Source organism: Symphalangus syndactylus, chromosome 2, assembly GCF_028878055.3.
Source record: "Symphalangus syndactylus isolate Jambi chromosome 2, NHGRI_mSymSyn1-v2.1_pri, whole genome shotgun sequence".
Lineage (NCBI taxonomy): Eukaryota > Metazoa > Chordata > Mammalia > Primates > Hylobatidae > Symphalangus > Symphalangus syndactylus.
Window position 1 is genome coordinate 74,598,074 of NC_072424.2, and position 27,265 is coordinate 74,625,338.

General features: G+C 39.6%; 1 protein-coding gene across 2 annotated transcripts in view; it reads right to left on the reverse strand.

Moving 5' to 3' along the window:
- GPR63 (G protein-coupled receptor 63) overlaps positions 1-27,265 on the reverse strand; it is a 67,578-nt gene that overhangs the window by 6,164 nt on the left and 34,149 nt on the right. The window lies entirely within an intron of this gene.

Sequence of the window (27,265 nt, forward strand, 5' to 3'; positions counted from 1 at the left end):
ACCAATCTTATTTTGTGTTAGCAACTTGATCAGAATATGTCAACCAAATAACAAAGATAGAGATGTTAAAGGAGAGATGACTAGAAAAATATTCAGGTATGAAGAATCTATTCCAGAAAACTTACAAAGATATTTAGTTAGCTTGCTCCAAAAAGTTTCTTATCACCTTTCTCTTATCCTAACCCCCAATTTCTTACCCAGATTTCTGTAGCTCTAGAGTTTTCTGTAAGGGACTTTCTTTATCTGCTGTCTTACACATTTTGTGGTATGGGTTTTTCCTTCTGTAGGTCTTTACCGGAGAGGTAACCTCTTTATAGTTAGAAAGAAGTCTGAATTTCTGGCTAGATTCCTTTAATAAGCTCTTAAGAGACTGGGAAAACATACATGTACAGCAGTTTAAAACAAATTGCAGTTTACTCATTATTTTGACTTAGAATCAGTCATTGATTTTTTTTTTTTTCCAGACAGAGTTTCATTCTTGTTGCCCAGGTGGCACGACCTCGGCTCACCGCAACCTCCGCCTCCTGGGTTCAAGCAATTCCCCTGCCTCAGCTTCCCGAGTAGCTGGGATTATAGGTATGCGCCACCATGCCCGGCTAATTTCGTATTTTTAGTAGAGACAGAGTTTCTCCATGTTGGTCAGGCTGGTCTCGAATTCCCGACCTCAGGTGATCCACCTGCCTCAGCCTCCCAAAGTGTTGGGATTACAGGCGTGAGCCACTGCACCCAGCCTAGTCATTGATTTTAAGGGTCACTGTCAAAATTTCATTCATTCATTTACTAATGTATGATGGGTAGGGATATCACATTTCTAAGACCCAAGATCCAGCAATGTAGCCAAATCAGGGACTCTCTACATACCTACAGCTCTACAATCCCATCTTTTTTTGTCCAGGGCTGCCTTTATACAAAGAAGAATCCTGATCTATTCATTCAAAATAGCAACTTTACTACTTACGTTCACTTCTACAGTTTAATTTCTTTGCCCTTACTAGATTTTATCTATCCTCACATATTCACTTTGTAATACAAAACATACCTGGATAAGATGCCACACTAAGCCAGCTGCTCTTGAACTTCATTAACCACAAAGGGGCCAACGGGAAGAGAGCAGTGGTAGTTGGAAGATTTTACACCATAATCACCATCAGCCTCCATAGAAGTACCCTAAATACACATATAATTAAGACTAAAGGCTGTGCTTAATTATAAATTAACCTCAATACAAGTCTACCTCCATAGAGGTAGAGGTAATTTCTCTAAAAAAATTATAAATAGACAAATGTGTATCTTAAGCCTAACGTGACAGCTAAAATTGTGTTTGACAAAGTAAACTAACATATATCCATCCTGTGCTACTACACTGTTTAAAATATTTCATTTCCTTGACCATGTTAAGGAGCAAAAACAAAAAATGGAATGAAGCCAAAGTAAAACCATAATTTAAAAGATGCCTTTTAACTTGTTATATTTGCATAGTCATGGTATCTTTCTACCATAAAAGCTTCCCACAACTATAAAAACTTCTAACAATTCATTCAACATTTCATCAAATATCTATTTAAGAACCTACTACACGCCAAGTACTAAAAGGAAAATGGTGAGCAAATAAATGGTTTCTAAATTTCTGGTTAAAAATGCAGACTGACCACAGTCCACATCCCCAAAATACACTGAAATGACAGTAAAGGGATTTTTTAAACAAAGTATATAAACCAAAAGGACAAGAGGTATAAATGAAAAACACATCAGTAGATAAAAATTTTTTCTAATTTTTTTTTTTTTTTCGAGACGGAGTCTCGCTCTGTCACCCAGGCTGGAGTACAGTGGCACAGTCTCGGCTCACTGCAAGCTCCACCTCCTGGGTTCACATCATTCTCTTGCCTCAGCCTCATGAGTAGCTGGGACTACAAGCGCCCGCCACCATGCCCAGCTAATTTTTTTTTTTTTTTGTATTTTTAGTAAAGATGGGGTTTCACCTGGTTTGCCAGGATGTTTTTTAATGTTTTAAGGCAAAAAAAGCAAATAGTGTTGTAGTAACCGACTTAAGAAACCACAACAGAGAAGAATTTATTCTCAATACTTCCAGGGAAATATGCTTTGAAGAAACTGAAACAATCCTGTAGATCCCCAGAGAATCTCTGGATGCCAATTACCACAGAGTATATAGGCAGAGCTGAAAACTAGAAAATTGACTGAAAATCAGAGACACTGGAACCCCACTCCACACCTAGTTCTCCTCCTCTCTGAACAATCACATGAAAGCACGTATCTCCATTTCAGTAGCCCAACTCTGTGGCACAACTGAATCTGACAAGCACCACACTCGAAAATATCAGTACAAGGCTGAAAACAGGTGGACTGAGTGAATGCATATTCAATTTGAGAACCTAGCTCCTTTCGCCATCCTGCTCTCACACTGCCAGAAGCCAGGCACATATTGCCCATGCAGAAGACTGAAAGGCTGTAACTAAACTGCCACAGAGGAAAAACCTCTAGATACTAACATCTGATGGTAGCCCAAGAACAATGCCAGCTTGGTGACCAGTCACCTGTATATGGAAGCCCACCCACTGTCAAACCAGCCCATGAACATAGAGATTCTAATAAACTTTTCAGTGCCTATTAAATATAAACTGTCAAATTCTCTAAGAAATTAAGAGTTTAACAAAGAAATTAAACAAAAGCATTTTTGTAGTTAAATATTAAGGAAAATAACTTGAATTTAAAATACTAAGGAACATAGCATGAACAGACTTAATGCCTTTGCCTCGGTATCTGTACAGTGGTCTTCATTCACTTCACTCCTGGCTCACTGGAATGTAAATATTCCCTGGCCTTCCTTTTCTTATGAAGTATAATAACCAAAGCAGTGCTCTTGAATGCTCACAGTAACTACATTAAAGGATTCTTTCCACTAAGCATTTCTCATCAAATATCATTGTGACCTGAAGTTTCTTTGAATTTTATGTAAGAATAGGTTAAAAAGTTTCATACTTAAAATTTGTATTTCCAAATGAAATAGGACAGTAACAGCATGAGAGCAACAGACAATTAGCTTAGGTTGGTAACATTTACACAGAAGTCTTAATGTTAAATCCAATCTAGACTAGTCTTTATTTGCCATTTGTTGGAAATGTTTAACAAATCTTCCAAGTGAGAAAAATTTTAAATTATGTGTGAATGTGTGCACATGATATATGCATACATAATACACATATGTTTATACAAACACACCACATGTATGTGTACTTGTAAAACTCACATATGGTAGAAGTGACTGGATTTATGATTCTCTCTTATTGCATCTACAGAAACAATGCTGGGTTATCAGGTTAATGATATAAGCGGAATGTTTTATATTTGGAGTGTGCCAGAATGTCACATTTATAGGGCTTCAGTGGCTAGAATGGTCACTGGAGGTTGTGGTATTCTCTTGGTCCTCTTTCCTTAGTCTTACCTGCCACTGGAGTACTTATTTTATTTTTTTGAGACAGGATCTCACTCTATCACCCAGGCTGGAGTGTGGTGGCACAATCACAGCTCACTGTAGCCTCGACCTCCCAAGCTCAAGTGATCTTTGGAGTGCTTTAAGTACTTGTTTTATTCTCTGAAAAGGCTATATTCTCCTAGAAGGCAGCCATTGATTTTATTAATCCCATTGTTCCCTACAACCATTATGCTTTGCACACAGTCCAATAAATATTTAGATAACTAAATTCATTTGCGCTGTTTTGTGGGATCAATTTTTTGTTTACTCATTTTAATATTCATGAAATATGCACATAATTTTAAAAATAATTAGATAAGTTTTAAGGTGATCATCAAACACTGTCCCAATCTTCACTACCCCATTCCTGTTTTTAGAGGTACTCATTCTTAATTATTTTAAAGGTTTTTTCATATATTTATTCTTTATATATCTAAATAACATGAAGAAACTACTTTCTGGTTTATCACTTATATATATTAACTCCTGATTTCCTGTAAGTATAGATGTAGATTTAGCTGTCACAGCATTTCCAACTAATTTCTCTTCCCTTTGTACTATCAAAATCTTTATTTGAAACTTCTGCATTACAGTAGTGTATTAATGTAGTTATGTAAATAGTATATTTACTGATAAGCCAACAGTAGAATATTTTCCTTTCTTGTTTAACTTTTAGAAATCCTAAAATTAATAATTAACTTACATATTTATTCTCCATTTTTTTGTTTGTTTTGTTTTGGCTGTTGGGATATTTTTTGTTGAAGTTTTTATTCAAGTCCTTTGCTCATCTTTCAGCTGGGTTATCTTTTTCTTATAAATTTGTTGGCATTTAAATACACACACACACACACACATTCTTTTTTCCCAAAGGATGAAGCTGTGCAATTTATACGGAAGAGAGGTTTATTTTGTCTCACAATTCTGCAGGCTGTATGAGAAGCATGGTGCCAGCATCTGCTCCTGGAGAGGTTTCAGGAGGCTTACAATCATGGTGGAAGGTGAAGGGTGACAGCAGGAAAAAGAGAGCAAGAGGGGTTGGTGCCATACCCTTTTAAAAAACCAGATCTTGTGTGAACTCAGAGCAAAAACTCACTCACTACTGGGAGGACAGCATTAAGGCATTCATGAGGGATCCACCCCATGACTCAAATACCTCTCACCAAGCCCGAACCTCCAACACTGGGGATTCCATTTCAACATGAGATCTGGAAAGGACAAACAGCCCAACCATATCAGTATCATATTCTGCAGTACTGATTCTATTCAGAGCAGGAGTTTATGGAAATCACATGATTAATGAAGTTTGGGCTCAGTACAACTCCCACTCATCCCAGAACTCATGCCATGGTTATTCTACCAGTTTTGAAATGCTGAGTTACAACAGACAAACTCAGCAGATTCCCTCACTGGTTCTCTAATCTGTGGAGCAAGGGTATAATGGTAGGAAAGATTAACTGCAAACCCTTAGAACTATCTATTTCTACCTATGAAAATAAACCAAAAGCAACATTTCATTCTTGCAGAGATTGCAAAGATTAGAGTCACCATTAAGGACTTGGAAGAAGAAGGTGATCATTTCTGCCATATCTCTTTTCAAGTTGCCTCTTTGGCTTTGTAGAAAACAGATGGATTTTGAAGACTGCAGATGCTGTACCAGATGTGGTTTTACTGATGGAGCAAATCAACGTATTTCCTGGCATCTGGTACATGGCTATTGATCTGTCAAATTCTAGTTTTCTCTATATGTGTTGGCAAAGACTACTTGAAGCATTTGCCTACCCTACTATCCTACCTCAGGGCTCTGTCAAGTCTCCAGCATGCTATCATAATCTAGTCCACAGGGACCTTGGTTGTACTTCTAGTCCATAGAATGTCATGCTGTCCATTACATGCTGACTACACAGTAAGTGGTAAATACCCTATGCATGGTAAGACACATGTGCAACAGAGTGAAGAAAGAGTACTAAAAAAATTCAGAGGCCTGCCATCTTTTAAATTTTCTAGGGGTCTTAGTAGTATTTCAAGATATCCCTTCCAAAGTGATAGCTCTCTTGCCTACCACTAATACAGAGACGCAGCATCTAGCTGGCTTTTCTGGACTCTGGAGGCAACATGCACCACTTTTGGGTATGTTATTCTGACCTATTTATCAAGTAGCTTGAAAAGCTGCCATATTTGAGTAATCAGTAATAATAAGAGAAGGCTCCACAACAGGTCCAGGCTGCTATGAAAGCTGCTCTGCCACTGAGCCGAAAGATTTACTGGTGTTTTAAGTGTCTGTGGCACATATGGATTCTATATAGCATTTGGCAGGCCCCTTAAAGGTCAGACCAGATCTTTAGTATTTTGGAACAAAGCTATGGAACATGAGTGCTCCACATAAACTTAGTGTTGTCTGACTTTCTGAAGCCATACACTTGGGTTTGCATGGAGCATTTTAGCCTTATACAGAAGGGTATGTATGAAATCAGACCTGGCAGGTGCTCAGGGCACAGTTCAGTTACATGAGCAAGTGGCTGAGATTCCCACAGCTCCTGTGTTTGCTTTAAGGATCCTCTCTTTAAACTTCACCTGTGACCTCACTGAGAGGAGTTTCTTATGACCAGTTAACTAAAGAAGAAAAAAATTCAGGCCAGATGGTTCTGCACAATAAATTGGTGCCACTCAGGGGTGACGAGTTGTAGCATTACAGCCCCACTTGGAAGCCCGTAAGGGCACAGCAGAGAAAACCTCCCAGTGGGCAACATTTTGAATAGTATACTTGGTTGTTCATTTTGAAGAATTCATGCCAGAGATGAAAAACTACATTCATTCATAGACAGTGGCTAATGCTTTGACTGGCTAGTCATGTAAATGCTCACCAAATAGCAACTTTGAAAAGAAGAGCTTGATAATCAGGCAGTCAAGATGACCTATTCTATTGAGATCAATCAACCTCTCTCTCTAGTCACTCCTGTCCTTCCCTAAAGGGTTCATGAACAACATAGACATGGCAGAAGGGACAGAGATTATACATGTGCTCGGCAACATGGACTTCCACTCACCCAGATCAATCTAGCTGTAGCCACTGGATACTCACCATGGCAACACAGGGACCAAAACTAAACTTACTGAAAATGACATAATCTCCTGGAGACACTAACCAGCTACTTGGTGACAAGTGGATTACATGGACTACTTCCATGATTGGTGACTTTGTTTTTATTAGAATATATCCATATGCTGGATAATTTTACCAAATTAGGCCATCAAGCAAAATATCAATATGTTTAGTATCCTGTGCCTCCTTCCTTTCACACAATATCCTTCACATATCAGAGAAAAGTAATCAGAAAGCTAATAATCACCTCCACTGTGGTTACACATTTCAAATAAAAACAGTAGGAACTCAAGAACAAAACTCTTAAAATTGTTTTTTAAGTATCCAGAAGCATAAAGGAATAGACATATCAACATATTCAGTATTCAAAGGGGCAATCTGCATTCTTTTTTTTTTTTATTATACTTTAGGTTTTAGGGTACATGTGCACAATGTGCAGGTTTGTTACATATGTATCCATGTGCCATGTTGATTTCCTGCACCCATTAACTCATCATTTAGCATTAGGTATATCTCCTAATGCTGGACCTCCCCCCCTCCCCCAAACCCACAACAGTCCCCAGAGTGTGATGTTCCCCTTCCTGTGTCCATGAGTTCTCATTGTTCAATTCCCACCTATTAGTGAGAACATGCAGTGTTTGGTTTTTTGTCCTTCTGATAGTTTACTGAGAATGATGTTTTCCAGTTTCATCCATGTCCCTACAAAGGACATGAACTCATCATTTTTTATGGCTGCATAGTATTCCATGGTGTATATGTGCCACATTTTCTTAATCCAGTCTATCGTTGTTGGACATTTGGGTTGGTTCCAACTCTTTGCTATTGTGAATAGTGCCGCAATAAACATATGTGTGCATGTGTCTTTATAGCAGCATGATTTATAGTCCTTTGGGTATATACCCAGTAATGGAATGGCTGGGTCAAATGGTATTTCTAGTTCTAGATCCTTGAGGAATCGCCACACTGACTTGCACAATGGTTGAACTAGTTTACAGTCCCACCAACAGTGTAAAAGTGTTCCTATTTCTCCACATCCTCTCCAGCACCTGTTGTTTCCTGATTTTTTAATGATGGCCATTCTAACTGGTGTGAGATGGTATCTCACTGTGGTTTTGATTTGCATTTCTCTGATGGCCAGTGATGATGAGCATTTCTTCATGTGTTTTTTGGCTGCATAAATGTCTTCTTTTGAGAAGTGTCTGTTCATGTCTTTTGCCCACTTTTTGATGGGGTTGTTTGTTTTTTTTCTTGTAAATTTGTTTGAGTTCATTGTAGATTCTGGATATTAGCCCTTTGTCAGATGAGTAGGTTGCAAAAATGTTCTCCCATTCTGTAGGTTGCCTGTTCACTCTGATGGTAGTTTCTTTTGCTGTGCAGAAGCTCTTTAGTTTAATTAGATCCCATTTGTCAATTTTGGCTTTTGTTGCCATTGCTTTTGGTGTTTTAGACATGAAGTCCTTGCCCACGCCTATGTCCTGAATGGTATTGCCTAGGTTTTCTTCTAGGGTTTTAATGGTGTTAGGTCTAACATGTAAGTCTTTAATCCATCTTGAATTAATTTTTGTATAAGGTGTAAGGAAGGGATCCAGTTTCAGCTTTCTACATATGGCTAGCCAGTTTTCCCAGCACCATTTATTAAATAGGGAATCCTTTCCCCATTTCTTGTTTTTGTCAGGTTTGTCAAAGATCAGATAGTTGTAGATAAGCGGCATCATTTCTGAGGGCTCTGTTCTGTTCCATTGATCTATGTCTCTGTTGTGGTACCAGTACCATGCTGTTTTGGTTACTGTAGCCTTGTAGTATAGTTTGAAGTCAGGTAGCGTGATGCCTCCAGCTTTGTTCTTTTGGCTTAGGATTGACTTGGTGATGCGGGCTCTTTTTTGGTTCCATATGAACTTTAAAGTAGTTTTTACCAATTCTGTGAAGAAAGTCATTGGTAGCTTGATGGGGATGGCATTGAATCTATAAATTACTTTGGGCAGTATGGCCATTTTCACGATATTGATTCTTCCAACCCATGAGCATGGAATGTTCTTCCATTTGTTTGTATCCTCTTTTATTTCATTGAGCAATGGTTTGTAGTTCTCCTTGAAGAGGTCCTTCACATCCCTTGTAAGTTGGATTCCTAGATATTTTATTCTCTTTGAAGCAATTGTGAATGGGAGCTCACTCATGATTTGGCTCTCTGTTTGTCTGTGATTGGTGTACAAGAATGCTTGTGATTTTTGTACATTGATTTTGTATCCAGAGACTTTGCTGAAGTTGCTAATCAGCTTAAGGAGATTTTGGGCTGAGACAATGGGGTTTTCTAGATATACAATCACGTCATCTGCAAACAGGGACAATTTGACTTCCTATTTTCCCAATTGAATACCCTTTATGTCCTTCTCCTGCCTGATTGCTCTGGCCAGAACTTCCAGCACTATGTTGAATAGCAGCGGTGAGAGAGGGCATCCCTGTCTTGTGCCAGTTTTCAGAGGGAATGCTTCCAGTTTTTGCCCATTCAGTATGATATTGGCTGTGGGTTTGTCGTAGAGAGCTCTTATTATTTTGAGATACGTCCCATCAATACCTAATTTATTGAGAGTTTTTAGCATGAAGGTTGTTGAATTTTGTCAAAGGCCTTTTCTGCATCTATTGAGATAATCATGTGGTTTTTGTCTTTGGTTCTGTTTATATGCTGGATTACATTTATTGATTTGCGTATGTTGAACCAGCCTTGCAACCCAGGGATGAACCCCACTTGATTATGGTGGATAAGCTTTTTGATGTGCTGCTGGATTCGGTTTGCCAGTATTTTATTGAGGATTTTTGCATCAATGTTCATCAAGGATATTGGTCTGAAATTCTCTTTTTTGGTTATGTCTCTGCCAGGCTTCGGTATCAGGACGATGCTGGCTTCATAAAATGTGTTAGGGAGGATTCCCTCTTTTTCTATTGATTCGAATAGTTTCAGAAGGAATGGTACCAGTTCTTCCTTGTACCTCTGGTAGAATTTGGCTGTGAATCCATCAGGTCCTGGACTCTTTTTGGTTGGTAAGCTATTGATTATTGCCACAATTTCAGAACCCGTTATTGGTCTATTCAGAGATTCAACTTCTTCCTGATTTAGTCTTGGGAGGGTGTATTTGTCGAGGAATTTGTCCATTTCTTCTTGATTTTCTAGTTTATTTGCATAGAGGTGTTTGTAGTATTCTCTGATGGTAGATTGTATTTCTGTGGGATCAGTGGTGATATCCCCTTTTTCATTTTTTATTGCGTCTATTTGATTCTTCTCTCTTTTCTTCTTTATTAGTCTTGCTAGCGGTCTATCGATTTTGTTGATCTTTTCAAAAAACCAGCTCCTGGATTCATTAATTTTTTGAAGGGTTTTTTGTGTCTCTATTTCATTCAGTTCTGCTCTGATTTTAGTTATTTCTAGCCTTCTGCTAGCTTTTGAATGTGTTTGCTCTTGCTTTTCTAGTTCTTTTAATTGTGATGTTAGGGTGTCAATTTTGGATCTTTCCTGCTTTCTCTTGTGGGCATTTAGTGCTATCAATTTCCCTCTACACACTGCTTTGAACGTGTCCCAGAGATTCTGGTATGTTGTGTCTTTGTTCTCGTTGGTTTCAAAGAACATCTTTATTTCTGCCTTCATTTCATTATGTACCCAATAGTCATTCAGGAGCAGGTTGTTCAGTTTCCATGTAGTTGAGCGGTTTTGACTGAGTTTCTTAAACCTGAGTTCTAGTTTGATTGCACTGTGGTCTGAGTGACAGTTTGTTATAATTTCTGTTCTTTTACATTTGCTGAGGAGAGCTTTACTTCCAACTATGTGGTCAATTTTGGAATAGGTGTGGTGTGGTGCTGAAAAAAATGTATATTCTGTTGATTTGGGGTGGAGAGTTCTGTAGATGTCTATTAGGTCCGCTTTGTGTAGAGCTGAGTTCAATTCCTGGATATCCTTGTTAACTTTCTGTCTCGTTGATCTGTCTAATGTTGACAGTGGGGTGTTAAAATCTCCCATTATTATTGTGTGGGAGTTTAAGTCCCTTTGTAGGGCACTCAGGACTTGCTTTATGAATCTGGGTGCTCCTGTGTTGGGTGCATATATATTTAGGATAGTTAGCTCTTCTTGTTGAATTGATCCCTTTACCATTATGTAATGGCCTTCTTTGTCTCTTTTGATCTTTGTTGGTTTAAAGTCTATTTTATCAGAGACTAGGATTGCAACCCCTGCCTTTTTTTGTTTTCCATTTGCTTGATAGATCTTCCTCCATCCCTTTATTTTGAATCTATGTGTGTCTCTGCATGTGAGATGGGTTTCCTGAGTACAGCACACTGATGGGTCCTGACTCCTTATCCAGTTTGCCAATCTGTGTCTTTTAATTGGAGCATTTAGCCCATTTACATTTAACGTTAATATTGTTATGTGTGAATCTGATCCTGTCATTATGATGTTAGTTGGTTATTTTGCTCGTTAGTTGATGCAGTTTCTTCCTAGCCTTGATGGTCTTTACAATTTGGCATGTTTTTGCAGTGGCTGTTACCGGTTGTTCCTTTCCATGTTTAGTGCTTCCTTCAGGAGCTCTTTTAGGGCAGGCCTGGTGGTGACAAAATCTCTCAGCGTTTGCTTGTCTGTAAAGTATTTTATTTCTCCTTCACTTATGAAGCTTAGTTTGGCGGGATAGGAAATTCTGGGTTGAAAATTCTTTTCTTTAAGAATGTTGAATATGGGCCCCCACTCTCTTCTGGCTTGTAGAGTTTCTGCCGAGAGATCAGCTGTTGGTCTGATGGGCTTCCCTTTGTGGGTAACCCAACCTTTCTCTCTGGCTGCCCTTAACATTTTTTCCTTCATTTCAATTTTGGTGAATCTGACAATTATGTGTCTTGGAGTTGCTCTTCTCGAGGATTATCTTTGTGGCGTTCTCTGTATTTCCTGAATCTGAATGTTGGCCTGCCTTGCTAGATTGGGGAAGTTCTCCTGGATAATATCTTGTAGAGTGTTTTCCAACTTGGTTCCATTCTCCCCGTCATTTTCAGGTACACCAATCAGACGTAGGTTTGGTCTTTTCACATAGTCCCAAATTTCTTGGAGGCTTTGTTCATTTCTTTTTATTCTTTTTTCTCTAAACTTCCCTTCTCGCTTCATTTCATTCATTTCATCTTCCATCAGCGATACCCTTTCTTCCGGTTGATCGCATCTGCTACTGAGGCTTCTGCAATCTTTGCGTAGTTCTCGAAACTTGGCTTTCAGCTCCATCAGCTCCTTTAAGCCCTTCTCTCCATTGGTTATTCTAGTTATCCATTCTTCTAATTTTTTTTCAAAGTTTTTAACTTCTTTGCTATTGTTTTGAATTTCCTCCCGTAGCTCAGAGTAGTTTGATCGTCTGAAGCCTTCTTCTCTCAACTCGTCAAAGTCATTCTCCGTCCAGCTTTGTTCCGTTGCTGGTGAGGAACTGCGTTCCTTTGGAGGAGGAGAGGTGCTCTGCTTTTTAGAGTTTCCAGTTTTTCTGCTCTGTTTTTTCCCCATCTTTGTGGTTTTATCTACTTTTGGTCTTTGATGATGGTGATGTACAGATGGGTTTTTGGTGTGGATGTCCTTTCTGTTTGTTAGTTTTCCTTCTACCAGACAGGACCCTCAGCTGCAGGTCTGTTGGAGTTTACTAGAGGTCCACTCCAGACCCTGTTTGGCTGGGTGTCAGCAGCAGTGGCTGCAGAACAGCGGATTTTCGTGAGACCACAAATTCAGCTGTCTGATAGTTCCTCTGCAAGTTTTGTCTCAGAGGAGTACCCGGCCGAGTGATTTGCCAGTCTGTCCCTACTGGGGGGGTGCCTCCCAGTTAGGCTGCTCAGGGGTGAGGGACCCACTTTAGGAGGCAGTCTGTCCGTTCTCAGATCTCCAGCTGCGTGCTGGGAGAACCACTGCTCTCTTCAAAGCTCAGACAGGGACATTTAATTCTGAGGAGGTTCCTGCTGACTTTTTGTTTGTCTGTGCCCTGCCCCCAGAGGTGGAGCCTACAGAGGCAGGCAGGCCTCCTTGAGCTGTGGTGGGCTCCACCCAGTTTGAGCTTCCTGGCTGCTTTGTTTACCTAAGCAAGCCTGGGCAATGTCGGGCGCCCCTCCCCCAGCCTCGCTGCCACCTTGCAACTTGATCTCAGACTGCTGTGCTAGCAATCAGCGAGACTCCGTGGGCATAGGACCCTCCGAGCCAGGTGCGGGACACAATCTCCTAGTGTGCCGTTTTCCAGGCCCATTGGAAAAGCGCAGTATTAGGGTGGGACTGACCCGATATTCCAGGTGCCATCTGTTACCCCTTTCTTTGACTAGGAAAGGGAACTCCCTGACCCCTTGCGCTTCCCCAGTGAGGCAATGCCTCGCCCTGCTTCGGCTCGCGCACAGTGCGCTTCACCGACTGTCCTGCACCCACTGTTTGGCACTCCCTAGTGAGATGAAACCGGTACCTCAAGCAGAAATGCAGAAATCACCCGTCTTCTGTGTCGCTCAGGCTGGGAGCTGTAGACCGGAGCTGTTCCTATTCGGCCATCTTGGCTCCACCCCGCAATCTGCATTCTTAAGAATAACCTTTTATCTCCTGAGTTTTGTTAGGAAGTATAATATCAAAGAACTGTCTTTGAATATGTTAGCTTTAAAAATTCCATGGCAACTATGACATTACTACTGCTATAATATCCATTTTAAGGATGTTGGAACGATTGCACAGAATGGTCAAGTAACATGTCCAAGGTCATATGACTAATAATGGGCAAAGCTGGGAGTTAAACCCAGGAAGTCTGTTCTTAGCCACTATGCTATGCTGTAAAACAGAGAATACAACATACAGAAATGCCACCAGTACAAGAAAAACATAATACTTTGTTTTCTTTTACCTATCACTTGTATGTTTTCAAAAACATATTGCTAAATTTAAAAAGCAATCACAATAAATTTAGAAATTATATGGAAATGCATCAGGATTATATCTATATTTTTTACCAGAATATTCATGTAAATGTAGGACTCCAGCCATGATTACAGAAGTCTAGGTCTGCCAAAAATATATGACATATGGAATCTAAGTATGCATGAAAAATACAAATACTTTCTGTTCTTTCAAAAAATGAGACTCAGTAAAAAGAATCTTAACAGTGCTGAATTTGCTCAGTATTTCCCAATGCAGATGGTACAAATGTCTGGTAAAAATACAATAAAGCTCTAAAGTAATGAGATTAGTTTTCCCATGGGGTTGCTAAAACTGGAGTGACCACCTTTTAATCACAATTTCACATGAAACAAAGTGAAAATTCTACAATCCCAATAGAAGTGAATATTTAGTAAGTAAAAGGAAAGATTTATTCAGGCCAATTCTTTCAATGCCCAAAAGGATTTTCTGATGCTGCAGTAATATAAATGCTGGCTGTTTTTCAGAAGAGTTTCACAGGCTGAAGGGCTGAGGGCTTCCATAAAACTCTGCAAAGCAGTCCTCATCAAAACTGGGACTGCAGAGAAAAGGAGCAAAAAAGTGGGACACCTACACTGAACTCCAGTCAACTAAACAGGGCCAGCTTCTTTCTTTATCTCGTCCTGCCATCTCTAATTCTTCAAGATGGTTTTATTCTTTTTCCTTTCTGCTCCTTTCCTTTTTCTCTTCCGTTATATTATTTTGACTGTATCTCTACACTGAAAATTTTCAAAACCAACCTCCCTTTCTAATCTCCAATAAAAGACCATCCTTGGATCCACATACATTCTGGAGTACTCTAGCCTTACCAGCCCATTAGAATCATAGCCTCTCTTCTACAACTTCCATCTCTAACCCCTCTAGGAGAATCCTGCTATCTTTGCCTCACCAGTTAGGCCTTCAAATGACCCTGTATTCAGAGTGCATGTTAACTAATGTGTCTAACTGCCTGTTATCTCTACCATGACTCAGACTATAAATCTTGCAAAAGAGATAGGAGCACCACATTACAACTTAGAAAGAAACTCATTATACAAAATTCTGCCTTGATGTTAAAATTCATTGGGCTGCCTAGAGATATAAAGATATATGGATTAGATATAGATATAGGCATGTATCTATATCTACAGATAGATATAGATATCGTGTGTATATATAACCAAAAAATTATTTCATGGTTCAATAAATATGTTCTCTTTATATGCAATTTGATCTGAATCATTTTCTGTATTTTTCTCTTCCTTCAAATCCACAGTAACCCAGTACTACATAAAACCTATCAACTTTCACAAATGCTAAGAAAATGTCATCTAAATATGGCCAACCTCAAGTTTTTCCTAAATTATCTTACTATAAGGATGTCAAAAGTAGAGAAAAAATATCTGGGTAATAGTCTTGGCCCTTCCATTTATTAACTAAGATGTTCGGGCAAGTCAGTGAACTTTCCTGACTCTCAGATGTCCTTATCTCAAAGATGCAGATATAAAACCACACCATAGGTTGGTGAATTAAATAAGATAGATGAAAGTGAATTATAAACTACAAAGTGCTATCAAATTATAACATATTATAACCATAATCTTCTACAGACTTTGACTATGTTATGCAATCAATATCTCTATTATAGCCTATTGGTGGGAGTATGAACTGGTACAACATTTTGGGAGTAAGAGTAGGCAGTATTTCTTAATATTAAACAATTTAAATACTGTCTAGAATTCTACATGATAAAAACACTAGCATAAACATGCAGATAAGAATGTTCATTGCAGCATTACTTCATAGTGAAAAACTCAACATCTTTTTAATACTCATCAATAAGATAACAGTTAAATAAGCTGGGGCACGTTGGCTCACACCTGTAATTCCAGCAGTTTGGGAGGCTGAGGCAGGTGGATAGCTTGAGGTTGAGCTCGAGACCAGTCTGGCCAACATGGTGAAACTCCGCCTCTATTAAAAATACAAAAACTAGCTGAGTGTGGTGGCGTATCCCTCTAATCCCAGCTACTCAGTGGCTGAGGCACAAGAATCGCTTGAACCCGGGAGGCAGAGGTTGCAGTGAGCTGAGATCGCACCATTGCACTCCAGCGCAGGTGATAGTGCGAGACTCCGTCTCAGAAAAAAAAAAAAAAAAAAAAAAGATAACAGTTAAATAAAGTGTGGCACATACATACTAGGAATACCATGCAGCTATCACAAACGATAGGTTAATCTAGAATAGTGATATCAGAGAATGTTCATCATATACTAAAAAAAAAAAAGAAAAATTAAATGCAGAATGACATACAACATAGTCCCATTGTTATGTATGTATGTAGATGTGTGTGTATATGTATATACATGCATGTGTTTGTGCATATGTACATAGGTATAGACAAACACAGACCAAACGGACAAAAGGGATTTCTTTTCTGGTATGAAATTAAGGGAGTAAAATATTATTTTCCCCATACACTTACAGTTTTGTGTAATTTTTTTCACATTAAATCAATATTGATCTTGTACTATTCTGTCACACTTTTCTTCCTGTTTCCTGTATAAAATTCCTTGAGGATGCAAGCTGCAACCTATCTTATTTGTAACATATCTGACCTAACACAAAGCTGTATATCCTAGTGTTGCTTAAGATAACAATAACCATTTATGCCACTCTCTGTGGAAAAGAGGGTAAGAAGCAAACCACAGTCTGCAGATTCTGCAGGACCTGGGCTCAAGCTTCCCAGGGCTCCCAGCAGAGACCTCCCACCAGCCGTGATCCCAGTCCAATCCTCTAAAATGCTGTACTCATTGCATATGCTCTAAAGGTTGGCCTTGATTCCACTGTTCCCAGGATGCTGGGAAGAATCGAGTGGCACCACTATGAAAAAATTGCTGTTCTAAAACTATTCTATCCCCTAACAGATAAACAGAAACTGGCTGCTGGGAATAACCCACGCGTTCCAGCCAACTCATTACTGACAGGAGAATAAAACAGGTAGGAATCTGAAATACTGGCGTTACTCAAGAGTGTCTGCTTTTGTCTTGAACAAAATGAAAGTCTAAAAGAAAGAACAATGTCTAAGAGAAAGGAGAGCTCTTGTGACATTATGGAGCATCTCTCTCTCATTCTGGGTCAGAGGCTGCGCTTGAAGAGAAAAGATGTCACATCATGTTCTTCTGTTATTTGCCACACTCTTAGCCAAGAAGAATTCCACTTGGTCCTCCCTTCATTCCTATCTTTCCTCTTATCTAAGAAAGAAGTAAAATTGCAAACTAAGAGAGGAAAGAAAAAAATGTATCACATATAAATTTATATTCCTTCCTATATTAGGCCCTTGCTACATATCCAGAGATTCTAATTAAAACTGGGGGAATGGCAGTCGAAGGACACACCAGGATGGAAGTATACTCCTGAGTTCTGTTTTGAAAAAGGTGGAACCAGAAATAAAGAACCAACCATTTCACTTTAGAACTTTATTTCATTAAAAAAAAAAAGGCAATCACCCTCATTGGGCAACCTACTTTGCAATTAAAATGAATACTCTATAAATTTAGATCACTATAACAATGTCTGCATTTTTTTTGTCGTTAATTCTGTTATCCTCTGGTTTATCTGTAAGTAGAGTCAAAGGAAGCTTTGAAAACAAACCAAAAAGGAATATACAATAATCACATAGAGTGAGACAGGGTAGAGAAGAGCTTATTTAAAGTTATTTTTTATATAGGGCACATCATCATGGCATCAAAATTACCTTATTTGCAAGGCATATCTAACCTAAAACCTACATGCAATAAAGCTAAAGGAAAAAATGCTGTGTGTACATTTTAAGTATGAACCACAAGTAGTGTTCTATTTATAATGATGTTCCATTCCTAATATATTTCTAATTCTAACCACAATATCCACCACAAAAAAAGAAGAATTTTCTCACTAATGTTCAAAGGAACACTTAGTTTTTCCACAGACATTTAAAAAATGAGATTATTAAGCACAAGGACTTATTTGCCTTCCTGTTACTTTTCCCCATAAATACTAAAAAGAAATTAAACTAAATGTCAGGAAGGGCTCTGTTTCAGAGAATATGTTAAGTGACTTCTGATGACAATTAAAACTGAAACTCAAGTGGCAGGAAAGGTCAGCATTTAATAGAAGTGCAAATTAATTATAATTGAAAACTTTAAAAATGTATTTTTAAGTGGCTAATAGACTAACCTTTTAGAAACGCAAAAAGCAAAAGAAGTGATAAGTCCTATCGGTAATAGGTTTTGTTCATATTCCCTTTGTCTCCTACTTCTATTTCTTTTTATTTTTTTATTTTATTGATGCATAATATTTTGCCTGTTCGTGGGGTACATGTGAGCAGTTGTTACATGTATAGAATGTGTAATAATCAAGTCAGGGTATGTGGAGTATCCATCATCTAGAGTATTTAACATTTCTATGTATTGGGAACATTTCAAGTTCTCTCTTCTAGCTAGTTTGAAATATAAAGAACATTGTTGCTAACTATAGACACCCTACTCTGCTATTGAACATTCGAACTTCTACCTTGTATCTAACTGTATGTTTGTATCCATTAAACAACTCTCTTCATCCCCTCTTCCTCTTCTGGTATCTTCCTAGCTCCTGGTATCTATCATTCTATTCTCTACCTCCATGACATAGCTTCTTTAGCTCCCACATGAATAAGACATGTGGTACTTGTCTTCCTGTTCCTAGCCTATTTAACTTACCATAATGACCTCCAGTTCCATCCATATTGCTGCAAATAACATGCTTTCATTTTTTATGGCTAAATAGCACTCCACTGTGTACATATACATGTTCTTTATCCCTTTGTCTGTTGATGGACATTTAGGTTGATTCCATATCTTTGCTATTGTGAATACTGCTATGATAAACATGCGACCACAGGTATCCTTGGATATACAAATTCCTTTTCTTTGAATATATACCCAGTACTGAAATTGCTGGATTGTATGGTAGTTCTCCTCTTTGTTTTTAGAGAAAACTCCATACCGACCCAGTGGTCATCCACAAGCATGTTTAATTTCCATATATTTGTAAAGTTTCCAAAGTTCCTCTTGTTATTGATTTCTACTTTTATTCCATCGTCATCTGCAAAGATACTTGATATGCTTTCAATTCTGTTGAGATTTGTTTTGCATCCCAACACATAGTTTATCCTAGAAAAATGTTCCATGTGCTGATGAGAAGAATGTGTATTCTGTAGCTGTTGGGTGAAATACCCTGAAATGTCTGTTAGGTCCAATCCAAGGTTTCTTTGTTAATTTTCTGTCTAGATGATCTAATGCTGAAAATGGGGTGTTGAAGTCCCCTACATAGTCTTTAGTCTCCCCTACAAGTTTGTTTTACTTTTGAGATGTCTTCTATTATTTGATCTTTATCTCTTAGCAGTGGCTATGATTATATATTCTCTGTCTCTGAGGAATAACTATGGTTTATTAACATAAGGCTGAGCCATACAGATGGCATCATATGAACATCTGCATAAGACTACCTGATACTAAACTGGAGTAAAACAAAACCTTATATAAAAAGTGGTATATTTGAAATGTAGGATATAAAAAAACTACTATAAAAATGCAACAAAAAAGAAAAAAATTGTAGTACTGTTACTTCAAAGCAAAAGAAAAAAATATTTTTTGTAAATGACATTCAATGGTACTCAGAAAATAACCCATAGACTTGTTCAATCTCCAACTTTATATCTAATACATACAATATTATATACGTATAAAACCTTAGTAAGTTTTCAAGCAAAGGAGGAAATGTAAATTATAGATGAGGAAGCTGAGCCACAAGGAAACTATGTAACTTGCCCAAGGTCACATAGCTGGTAAACAGTAGAGCAAGGATTGGAACTCAGGTAAAATTGCCTCTTGTCTTTGAACCATCATTATATTAGGGGCAGAAAAAAAGTCTTATCCCAGAAAAAGAAAAAAAATTTCAGATGTGCAATTATTACAGCTACCAATTCTTTTTTTTTTTTTTTTTTTTTTTTTTTTTTTTTTTTTTTTTTTTTTTTTTTTTTTTTTTTTTGCAGAATTTCAAATAATTTATGTAGCTACTTCTCCCTCAAGGAGGTAAAGCATTACTCCCTACCTCTTTTTTTTTTTTTTTTTTTTTTTTTTTTATTATACTTTAGGGTTTTAGGGTACATGTGCACAATGTGCAGGTTTGTTACATATGTATCCATGTGCCATGTTGATTTCCTGCACCCATTAATTCGTCATTTAGCATTAGGTGTATCTCCTAATGCTGTCCCTCCCCACTCCCCCCACCCCACAACAGTCCCCGGAGCGTGATGTTCCCCTTCCTGTGTCCATGAGTTCTCATTGTTCAATTCCCACCTATGAGTGAGAACATGCGGTGTTTGGTTTTTTGTCCTTGCGATAGTTTACTGAGAATGATGTTTTCCAGTTTCATCCATGTCCCTACAAAGGACACGAACTCATCATTTTTTATGGCTGCATAGTATTCCATGGTGTATATGTGCCACATTTTCTTAATCCAGTCTATCGTTGTTGGACATTTGGGTTGGTTCCAACTCTTTGCTATTGTGAATAGTGCCGCAATAAACATACGTGTGCATGTGTCTTTATAGCAGCATGATTTATAGTCCTTTGGGTATATACCCAGTAATGGGATGGCTGGGTCAAATGGTATTTCTAGTTCGAGATCCCTGAGGAATCGCCACACTGACTTCCACAATGGTTGAACTAGTTTACAGTCCCACCAACAGTGTAAAAGTGTTCCTATTTCTCCACATCCTCTCCAGCACCTGTTGTTTCCTGATTTTTTAATGATGGCCATTCTAACTGGTGTGAGATGGTATCTCACTGTGGTTTTGATTTGCATTTCTCTGATGGCCAGTGATGAGGAGCATTTCTTCATGTGTTTTTTGGCTGCATAAATGTCTTCTTTTGAGAAGTGTCTGTTCATGTCCTCTGCCCACTTTTTGATGGGGTTGTTTGTTTTTTTCTTGTAAATTTGTTTGAGTTCATTGTAGATTCTGGATATTAGCCCTTTGTCAGATGAGTAGGTTGCAAAAATTTTCTCCCATTGTGTAGGTTGCCTGTTCACTCTGATGATAGTTTCTTTTGCTGTGCAGAAGCTCTTTAGTTTAATGAGATCCCATTTGTCGATTTTGGCTTTTGTTGCCATTGCTTTTGGTGTTTTAGACATGAAGTCCTTGCCCACGCCTATGTCCTGAATGGTATTGCCTAGGTTTTCTTGTAGGATTTTAATGGTTTTAGGTCTAACATATAAGTCTTTAATCCATCTTGAATTAATTTTTGTATAAGGTGTAAGGAAGGGATCCAGTTGCAGCTTTCTACATATGGCTAGCCAGTTTTCCCAGCACCATTTATTAAATAGGGAATCCTTTCCCCATTTCTTGTTTTTGTCAGGTTTGTCAAAGATCAGATAGTTGTAGCTATGCGGCATCATTTCTGAGGGCTCTGTTCTGTTCCATTGATCTATGTCTCTGTTGTGGTACCAGTACCATGCTGTTTTGGTTACTGTAGCCTTGTAGTATAGTTTAAAGTCAGGTAGCGTGATGCCTCCAGCTTTGTTCTTTTGGCTTAGGATTGACTTGGCGATGCGGGCTCTTTTTTGGTTCCATATGAACTTTAAAGTAGTTTTTTCCAATTCTGTGAAGAAAGTCATTGGTAGCTTGATGGGGATGGCATTGAATCTATAAATTACCTTGGGCAGTATGGCCATTTTCACGATATTGATTCTTCCAACCCATGAGCATGGAATGTTCTTCCATTTGTTTGTATCCTCTTTTATTTCATTGAGCAGTGGTTTGTAGTTCTCCTTGAAGAGGTCCTTCACATCCCTTGTAAGTTGGATTCCTAGGTATTTTATTCTCTTTGAAGCAATTGTGAATGGGAGTTCACTCATGATTTGGCTCTCTGTTTGTCTGTTATTGGTGTACAAGAATGCTTGTGATTTTTGTACATTAATTTTGTATCCTGAGACTTTGCTGAAGTTGCTAATCAGCTTAAGGAGATTTTGGGCTGAGACAATGGGGTTTTCTAGATATACAATCATGTCATCTGCAAACAGGGACAATTTGACTTCCTCTTTTCCTAATTGAATACCCTTTATTTCCTTCTCCTGCCTGATTGCTCTGGCCAGAACTTCCAGCACTATGTTGAATAGTAGCGGTGAGAGAGGGCATCCCTGTCTTGTGCCAGTTTTCAGAGGGAATGCTTCCAGTTTTTGCCCATTCAGTATGATATTGGCTGTGGGTTTGTTGTAGATAGCTCTTATTATTTTGAGATACGTCCCATCAATACCTAATTTATTGAGAGTTTTTAGCATGAAGGGTTGTTGAATTTTGTCAAAGGCCTTTTCTGCATCTATTGAGATAATCATGTGGTTTTTGTCTTTGGTTCTGTTTATATGCTGGATTACATTTATTGATTTGCGTATGTTGAACCAGCCTTGCATCCCAGGGATGAAGCCCACTTGATCATGGTGGATAAGCTTTTTGATGTGCTGCTGGATTCGGTTTGCCAGTATTTTATTGAGGATTTTTGCATCAATGTTCATCAAGGATATTGGTCTGAAATTCTCTTTTTTGGTTATGTCTCTGCCAGGTTTTGGTATCAGGACGATGCTGGCTTCGTAAAATGTGTTAGGGAGGATTCCCTCTTTTTCTATCGATTGGAATAGTTTCAGAAGGAATGGTACCAGTTCCTCCTTGTACCTCTGGTAGAATTCAGCTGTGAATCCATCAGGTCCTGGACTCTTTTTGGTTGGTAAGCTATTGATTATTGCCACAATTTCAGAACCTGTTATTGGTCTATTCAGAGATTCAACTTCTTCCTGGTTTAGTCTTGGGAGGGTGTATTTGTCGAGGAATTTATCCATTTCTTCCAGATTTTCTAGTTTATTTGCATAGAGGTGTTTGTAGTATTCTCTGATGGTAGATTGTATTTCTGTGGGATCGGTGGTGATATCCCCTTTTTCGTTTTTTATTGCATCTATTTGATTCTTCTCTCTTTTCTTCTTTATTAGTCTTGCTAGCGGTCCATCAATTTTGTTGATCTTTTCAAAAAACCAGCTCCTAGATTCATTAATTTTTTGAAGGGTTTTTTGTGTCTCTATTTCCTTCAGTTCTGCTCTGATTTTAGTTATTTCTAGCCTTCTGCTAGCTTTTGAATGTGTTTGCTCTTGCTTTTCTAGTTCTTTTAATTGTGATGTTAGGGTGTCAATTTTGGATCTTTCCTGCTTTCTCTTGTGGGCATTTAGTGCTATAAATTTCCCTCTACACACTGCTTTGAACGTGTCCCAGAGATTCTGGTATGTTGTGTCTTTGTTCTCGTTGGTTTCAAAGAACATCTTTATTTCTGCCTTCATTTCATTATGTACCCAATAGTCATTCAGGAGCAGGTTGTTCAGTTTCCATGTAGTTGAGCGGTTTTGACTGAGTTTCTTAATCCTGAGTTCTAGTTTGATTGCACTGTGGTCTGAGAGACAGTTTGTTATAATCTCTGTTCTTTTACATTTGCTAAGAAGAGCTTTACTTCCAACTATGTGGTCAATTTTGGAATAGGTGTGGTGTGGTGCTGAAAAAAATGTATATTCTGTTGATTTGGGGTGGAGAGTTCTGTAGATGTCTATTAGGTCCACTTTATGTAGAGCTGAGTTCAATTCCTGGATATCCTTGTTAACTTTCTGTCTCGTTGATCTGTCTAATGCTGACAGTGGGGTGTTAAAATCTCCCATTATTATTGTGTGGGAGTTTAAGTCCCTTTGTAGGTCACTGAGGACTTGCTTTATGAATCTGGGTGCTCCTGTGTTGGGTGCATATATATTTAGGATAGTTAGCTCTTCTTGTTGAATTGATCCCTTTACCATTATGTAATGGCCTTCTTTGTCTCTTTTGATCTTTGTTGGTTTAAAGTCTATTTTATCAGAGACTAGGATTGCAACCCCTGCCTTTTTTTGTTTTCCAGTTGCTTGATAGATCTTCCTCCATCCCTTTATTTTGAGTCTATGTGTGTCTCTGCACGTGAGATGGGTTTCCTGAATACAGCACACTGATGGGTCCTGACTCCTTATCCAGTTTGCCAGTCTGTGTCTTTTGATTGGAGCATTTAGCCCATTTACATTTAACGTGAGTATTGTTATGTGTGAATCTGATCCTGTCATTATGATGTTAGTTGGTTATTTTGCTCGTTAGTTGCTATAGTTTCTTCCTAGCCTCGATGGTCTTTACAATTTGGCATGTTTTTGCAGGGGCTGGTACCGGTTGTTCCTTTCCATGTTTAGTGCTTCCTTCAGGAGCTCTTTTAGGGCAGGCCTGGTGGTGACAAAATCACTCAGCGTTTGCTTGTCTGTAAAGTATTTTATTTCTCCTTCACTTATGAAGCTTAGTTTGGCGGGATAGGAAATTCTGGGTTGAAAATTCTTTTCTTTAAGAATGTTGAATATCGGCCCCCACTCTCTTCTGGCTTGTAGAGTTTCTGCTGAGAGATCAGCTGTTAGTCTGATGGGCTTCCCTTTGTGGGTAACCCGACCTTTCTCTCTGGCTGCCCTTAACATTTTTTCCTTCATTTCCACTTTGGTGAATCTGACAATTATGTGTCTTGGAGTTGCCCTTCTCGAGGAGTATCTTTGTGGCGTTCTCTGTATTTCCTGAATCTGAATGCTGGCCTGCCTTGCTAGATTGGGGAAGTTCTCCTGGATAATATCTTGCAGAGTGTTTTCCAACTTGGTTCCATTCTCCCCATCATTTTCAGGTACACCAATCAGACGTAGGTTTGGTCTTTTCACATAGTCCCAAATTTCTTGGAGGCTTTGTTCATTTCTTTTTATTCTTTTTTCTCTAAACTTCCCTTCTCTCTTCATTTCATTCATTTCATCTTCTATCAGCGATACCCTTTCTTCCAGTTGATCGCATCTGCTACTGAGGCTTCTGCATTCTTCGCGTAGTTCTCGAAACTTGGCTTTCAGCTCCATCATCTCCTTGAAGCCCTTCTCTCCATTGGTTATTCTAGTTATCCATTCTTCTAATTTTTTTTCAAAGTTTTTAACTTCTTTGCTATTGTTTTGAATTTCCTCTCGTAGCTCAGAGTAGTTTGATCGTCTGAAGCCTTCTTCTCTCAACTCATCAAAGTCATCCTCCATCCAGCTTTGTTCCGTTGCTGGTGAGGAACTGCGTTCCTTTGGAGGAGGAGAGGTGCTCTGTTTTTTAGAGTTTCCAGTTTTTTTGGTCTGTTTTTTCCCCATCTTTGTGGTTTTGTCTACTTTTTGTCTTCGATGATGGTGATGTACAGATGGGTTTTTGGTGTGGATGTCCTTTCTGTTTGTTAATTTTCCTTCTACCAGACAAGACCCTCAGCTGCAGGTCTGTTGGAGTTTACTAGAGGTCCACTCCAGACCCTGTTTGGCTGGGTGTCAGCACCGGTGGCTGCAGAACAGCAGATTTTCGTGAGACCACAAATTCAGCTGTCTGATAGTTCCTCTGAAAGTTTTGTCTCAGAGGAGTACCCGGTTGAATGAGGTGTCAGTCTGTCCCACTGGGGGGGTGCCTCCCAGTTAGGCTGCTCAGGGGTGAGGGACCCACTTTAGGAGGCAGTCTGTCCGTTCTCAGATCTCCAGCTGCGTGCTGGGAGAACCACTACTCTCTTCAAAGCTGTCAGTCAGACAGGGACATTTAAGGCTGTGGAGGTTCTCGCTGAGTTTTTGGTTGTCTGTGCCCTGCCCCCAGAGGTGGAGCCTACAGAGGCAGGCGGGCCTCCTTGAGCTGTGGTGGGCTCCACCCAGTTCGAGCTTCCTGGCTGCTTTGTTTACCTAAGCAAGCCTGGGCAATGGCGGGCGCCCCTCCCCCAGCCTCGTTGCCGCCTTGCAGCGTGATCTCAGACTGCTGTGCTAGCAATCAGCAAGACTCTGTGGGCATAGGACCCTCCGAGCCAGGTGCGGGACACAATCTCCTAGTGTGCCGTTTTCCAGGCCCGTTGGAAAAGCGCAGTATTAGGACGGGACTGGCCCGATATTCCAGGTGCCGTCTGTTTTCCCTTTCTTTGACTAGGAAAGGGAACTCCCTGACCCCTTGCGCTTCCCGAGTGAGGCAATGCCTCGCCCTGCTTCGGCTCGCGCACAGTGCGCTTCACCGACTGTCCTGAGCCCACTGTTAGGCACTCCCTAGTGAGATGAAACCGGTACCTCAAGCAGAAATGCAGAAATCACCCGTCTTCTGTGTCGCTGGGGCTGGGAGCTGGAGACCGGAGCTGTTCCTATTCCGCCATCTTGGCTCCACCCCCACAGCTACCAATTCTTAAATGTCTACCATGTACCAGACCTTAACATATATTATTGCTAATCCTGACAAACCACCACAAAGACAGAAGTTATGTTCCTCATTTTCAAGAGAATTAAACCAAGGCTCAGAGGGCGACGTGCTGCCAATCACACAGCTGGTGGGAGGACCGGGATTAGAACCCAGGGCGCCTGGGTCCAAAGTTTCTGCTCTTTCCAAAATCTTTCGCTGCTTCTCACATAACCTACAAAGGAGAACGGTACTTTTATTCCACTTAATATAGCAATTTGCAATGTTAAAAATGCTGTCCCTCATCCCTGGTCTAATACCTTGAGGGTTTTATTTTTAGACCAGCCTTCCCTAAAGGCTTCAAGTTTTCTACAGAACACCATTCCCTGAGGGCCTGAGGCAGCATGAGAGCACATAATGTGTTTTACCAAATGACCAAAAAAAATGAAGGGCAGTGACTAAAACAAGGACATTTCTGTGAGTTATATCATACTTTCACAATTAATAGAGCCAAAACGTGGATAAGGAAAATTGCATTATCCCTTAACCTCAGAAACAATTTTCACACTGCTGACTAAAACTTAAACTGGTTGGATGATTTCTTGAAATCCAAACACTTAAGACTTGGACACTGGTGGAGCCAAGATGGCCGAATAGGAACAGTTCCGGTCTTCAGCTCCCAGCGTGAGTGACGCAGAAGACGGGTGATTTCTGCATTTCCATGTGAGCTTTGAAGAGAGTAGTGGTTCTCCCAGCACGCAGCTGGAGATCTGAAAACGGGCAGACTGCCTCCTCAAGTGGGTCCCTGACCCCCGAGCAGCCTAACTGGGAGGCACCCCCAGTAGGGGCAGACTGACAACTCACACGGCCGGGTACTCCTCTGAGACAAAACTTCCAGAGGAACGATCAGACAGCAGCATTTGTGGTTCACCAAGATCCACTGTTCTACAGCCACTGCTGTTTTGCAGCCACCACTGCTGATACCCAGGCAAACAAGGTCTGGAGTGGACCTCTAGCAAACTCCAACAGACCTGCAGCTGAGGGTCCTGTCTGTTAGAAGGAAAACTAACAAACAGAAAGGACATCCATACCAAAAACCCTTCTGTACGACACCATCATCAAAGATCAAAAGTAGATAAAACCACAAAGATGGGGAGAAAACAGAGCAGAAAAACTGGAAACTCTAAAAAGCAGAGCACCTCTCCTCCTCCAAAGGAACGCAGCTCCTCACCAGCAACGGAACAAAGCTGGACGGAGAATGACTTTGACGAGTTGAGAGAAGAAGGCTTCAGACAATCAAACTACTCCGAGCTACAGGAGGAAATTCAAACCAATGGCAAAGAAGTTAAAAACTGTGAAAAAAAATTAGACGAACGGATAACTAGAATAACCAACGCAGAGAAGTCCGTAAAGGAGCTGATGCAGCTGAAAGGCAAGACGCGAGA